This window comes from Nicotiana tomentosiformis, chromosome 4, assembly GCF_000390325.3.
Source record: "Nicotiana tomentosiformis chromosome 4, ASM39032v3, whole genome shotgun sequence".
Lineage (NCBI taxonomy): Eukaryota > Viridiplantae > Streptophyta > Magnoliopsida > Solanales > Solanaceae > Nicotiana > Nicotiana tomentosiformis.
Genome location: NC_090815.1, coordinates 6,244,800 through 6,250,047, shown reverse-complemented (window position 1 = coordinate 6,250,047; position 5,248 = coordinate 6,244,800). Strand labels below are relative to the sequence as shown.

General features: G+C 34.9%; 1 pseudogene; it reads left to right on the top strand.

The window, feature by feature from the left end:
• Positions 1-228: 228 nt before the first annotated feature.
• On the top strand, positions 229-2,003 carry LOC117274390 (DCD domain-containing protein NRP-B-like; annotated as a pseudogene).
• Positions 2,004-5,248: the final 3,245 nt, after the last annotated feature.

The following is a 5,248-nucleotide window of genomic DNA, read 5'->3' as shown; positions in this document are numbered from 1 at the left end:
ATCGCGAGGATTCAAGGTAGGACTGCTTGGTCGTCGCAGTCCCTTGGACTCTTTCTATTTTTATTGTACTGTCCACTCTTATTCGCACAGTATTGTATATTCGATCCTTGGGATCACTGCATGTACTCAGTTAGAGTTCGTGACTCAGTATTACCAGTCTTGGGAGGTTGTTTGAATATTTTCGCTGTTAGTTTCGACATTTGTATTAAATTATATATGTTCAAAAAAATGGCTCAAAATGTAATTGTAATCAGCTTACCTAGTCTTAGAGACTAAGTGTCATCACGACACATGTGGTGAAATTTTGGGTCGTGACATCAACGACTTAAGGTCCTAAGCAACTTCGTAATATGTATTGTGACTTGTGTGTGCGGTCGAGTTTGAATTTCGGAAGATTCAAAATTAAAATTGAAAGAACAATTTATATTTTTGAAGCTTAAATGAAAAGAGTTGACCGGAGTTTGACTTTTGAGCAAACGACTCCGAAATAGAGTTTTGATGATTCCAATAGCATCGTGTGGTGATTTTGGACTTAGGCGTATGTCCGAATTTGGATTTAAAAGTCTCTAGGACAGTTTGACGCATTTTGGCGAAAGTTTGAAAATGAAAGATTTTTAGAAAGGATGACCGGGAGTTTGGTCATTTTGATATCGGGATCGGATTTCAATTCCAAAAGTTTGAGTAGGTCCGTAATGTCAATTATATTTTGTGTGCAAAATTTGAGGTCAATCGGGCTTGATTTGATAGGTTTCGGCATCAAATGTAGAAATTTTAGGTTTTAAAATACATTAGGCGTGAATCGATGCAAAATTCGTGTGTTTAACGTTGTTGATGTGATTTTAAGCCTCGACTAAGTTTTCTCTCCAACTCCATTTCTGCGAAATTTTCTCTACCGCGTCAACCTCCCCCTATTTTATTCTCCCTCTAACTCTCATATCCTTCGGCTGTAAGTAAAGTAAGCACTCCTACATAGACCAAGATTCAATCTTTATACTATAAAATTTCTCTTCTTTAACCTCTCATACCGTTCATCTCTAAAGTTCACCTTTTATTCCAAGATTCAATTTTTATAACAACTTCTCTTCTTGGTATTTGTGAAAAACCTTCATCTTTTTCTCCAAGATTGAATTTTTTATAGAAAACTATCATCTGGGGTATAGGAAAAAGTGACAAAAAAATAGAGAATTCTCGATTATCTTTTTACCAATTCAGTGGTAAGCCGTTTACAAACAACCAACTGAGCAAATTTGTCTTCAAATGATTCAAGTTGGAGCAACAATTATGTATCAAAGAGAAAACCTGAAGAACGAAGAAACTTTAATATTAGAGTTGGTGGTGAGCTTATAAATTCTGTTATTAGTTCTAATATCCCATCAAAATATCTCAATTCAGATTACAATCTCTTTAGCAATAAAGGGGTTTACACAAACCCTTTGAATTTCAGTTACAGTAGTAGTAAGGGTAGTAGTGAAAATAACAATAACAATAAAAATATTGTGGTGAATTCAAAAGGGGTTATCAAGAAAAGTGAAAAAATGGTTATGAGGATGAAATTGACTATTTTATGAATAAGTTTGGGAAGAAAAATAATACTAACAAGATTAAGAGAGAGTAATTATAAGGATGAGAATAAGAATAATGGTGTAGAAAAGAGGTTCAAGGCATTGCCAGCATCAAAGTCATTACCAAGAAATGAAACAGTTGGTGGATATATTTTTATTTGCAACAATGATAATACTATGCATGAGAATCTCAAAGGGAGCTCTTTGTTTTGAGCGTACCGGAGGTCAATTCAAGCAAAAAGGTTATTTTAGAATATCGGCATAAATTCAAAAGGTAAGTATCTTACCTAACCTATAGTGGGGGAATTTCCCCTAGGCATTGAGTCTTATGTGAAAATTGTGTAATCGAAAAACCATGTACGCGAGGTGACGAGTACGTACTTGGTTTATATGTGCAAACTATATCGGATAAAAAATTTCGTAGACACCCTTATGTATTAAATTGGAAAATTGTTAAAACTTAATAAATCTTTGATTTGTCATGCCTCATTCTTTGTTTGTTGAGTCTGTATTTATATGATAATTTGGTGTGATTGCGACTTGAAATTTTAGGTGAATTTTGTGTATTTATTGATTTGATATTTCCTGAAAATAATTATATTATGGATTTTTCAGTATGCAAATAATTAATTAAATACGTTTAAATGGAGATATTAATATATTTATCAAAAATTTAGACTAAAGAAGGTGGTGTCTTATGCCAAGTTATTTTTCCTTCCTTCTTTTTGTTTTCGATATTTTATATACGTTGTGTGGAACCTTGGGCTATTTGCTACGAAATTAATAAATTTTGCTGTATCTTTAGAGTTGGTTGTGGCCTATGGGAAATTTATAATATGAACTATTTTTTTGTGTTGTCGTGGTAATATCCATGTAAATTGATGTGTGATTTGGGTTATGGTTATTGTGATGACCCAAAATATCATCTTTAAATTTAATAAGTAATTATGTATTTTAAGACCTCGAAAAGTATCATTTATTATTTCTCGACTTGCGTGCGCAGTCCGTAAAAATTTTCGGAAAGTTTTCATATGAAAAATGGATTAAAATGTGAAATAGAGCTTTAAAACCCAACTTAGTTGACTTTGGTCAACATTTTTAGCAAACGGACCTGGATCAGTATTTTGACAGTTCGAGTAGCTCCGTATCGTGATTTGGGACTTGGGCGTATGCCCGAAATTTAATTTGGAGGTCACTAGCTCAAGTTATGACCATTTAACGGAGCTAGCAATTTAAAGGCTAAAGATTCCAAGTTTGACCACGGGGTTGATTTTTTGATATCAGAGCCGGAATTCGATTCTAGAAATTTGATCAGCTCCGTTATGTCATTTATGATTTGTATGCCAAATTTGAAGTAAATCCGAATTCATTTAATATGTTTCGGCACGAGGTTTGCAAATTGAAAAGTTTAAAACTCAAAGTCCGAATCGAGGTGAGAATTGCAATTTCAATGTTATTTGATGTGATTTGAGACCCCGAGTAAGTCTGTATTATGTTATGGGACTTGTTGGGATATTTGATAAGGTCCTGAGGGGCTCGGGTGAGTTTCGGACGAAATTCGAATTGTTTAGAGCATGTTGAAAGCATCAGATTCTTGGCAGAACCTGGTGTAATCGCACCTGCGCAATTGTGATCGCAAGTGCACAACCGCATCTGCGAGAAGCTGGTCGCTTCTGCAAAAGAGGCAATGGCCAGTTGCATCGCTTCTGCGGAGAAATGGGGCGATATTCTCGACCGCTTCTGCGAAGGCTGTATCGCTTCTGCGGAAGAGACCGCTTCTGCGGTCGTTTGGTCGCTTCTGCGACGTCGCAGGTGTGAGAGAAATGTTCGCAGATGCAGAACCTCGCCTGGCAGCCCTACTTCACAAATGCGAGATTTTTCTCACAAATGTGTGACCGCAGGTGTGAAAATATAGCCCGCACATGCGAAAATGCTAGGCAGAATACATAAAATCAAGTCTTAGCCATTTTTACTCATTTTTGAAATTCAAGTCTCGGATTTGGGCGATTTTCAGGGGGATTTGTTATGTGAATTGCATGTGAACGACGTATAGGCGAGGTGACGAGCGTCTATACGTCGTCAAATTAATTATTTTCCTATTTACTTGAAAATTATAAATTATTTTAAATCATAAATTAATTATTATTATAATTATTTCTCTCCTATTCTTTGTCAAATATTAATTCTTGAATTTCTGCATTAATTGTTACATGCTATTTGAATTATGTGTTTTAATTGTTATTTGAAATTTAGCATATTAAATATTAAACTACCTATTTTCTCTATGATTTTCATAATAAATTATTATTTGTCATTGTTTGGTTCATAAATAAATTGTAGTTATTGTGTGCCTTGATGCTTAATAGTTTCTCATTGGACGTGGTATTTATTGGAGTAATTTTTAATTATATTATGAGTTATTTATATATATATATATATATATATATATATATATATATATATATATATATATATATATATATATATATATATATAGGGGGAATGGGTTGCACGCCGCAATGGAAATAAAAGTAAATATATCAATATTGGGGGATCGGATTGCACGCCGCAATAGACTTATTTAAAAGTCAATATTGGGAGATCAGATTGCACGCCGCAACGGACTTATTTAAAAGTCAATATTGGGGGATCAGATTGCACGCCGCAACAGACTTATTTAAAAGTCTATATATATACTTGATTAAAATAAATATATGACAGACTTGATTAAAAGGAATATATATTGGGAGAGCGGGTTGCACGCTGCAACTGAATTAAGTGTGAATATATTGTGAGAGAGGGTTGCACGCTGCAACAGAATTGGTTGAAATGATAATGGATTATGACTGTTGAGTTGGCTTCAATTATTATAAATGAGTTACCGGTTTTATTTATATTATTTGTTGTTGTTATTAATATTGCGTACAAGTTAATGTAAGTGAACCGCCTTAGCCTCGTCATTACTTCGTCGAGGTTAGGCTCAGCACTTACCAGTATATGGGGTCGGTTGTACTGATACTACACTCTGCACTTCTTGTGCAGATTTTGGAGGTGGTCCCAGTGGCGTACCATAGTCTTGCTCGAATTTCAGCTACTAGAGGAGACTTGAGGTATAACTGCATGGCGTTCGCAGTTCTGAAGTCCCCGTCTATTTTACTTTAGATGTGTGTTTATTTCCAGACAACTTTATTTTATTTAGACCTTTATTTGTATTTATTCTAGAAGCTCGCGCACTTGTGACACCAATTCTGGGATGGTATTTGGACACTGTTGTTTTTATGGATTATTTCACTATGTTTCAAACTTTGCTTTCACTTTTGTTTCCTTGATTATTAATAATTTAAAAATGGTTTAAAATTTTGTTAATATTATTCTAACGTAGGCTTGCCTAGAAAGTGAAATGTTAGGCGTCATCACGGTACGAAGGAGGGAATTTCGGGTCGTGACAGTTATGTGGCGGATAAGGGTGGCATTCCACTGTTGATATAATGCAGGTATAAGGGTGGCATTTCACTGTGGTTTTGTGTGTTAGGATATTGTCTGGACGTAGCTATAAGGGTGGCTATTAAACGGAACGATAAGGAAGGCTATTATAGGAGCGATAAGGGTGCCTATTATAGGAGTGATAAGTACTACTAGAAATTCGGGAAAAACCTACCACGGTCGGTCAAAAAACCGAAAAAAAA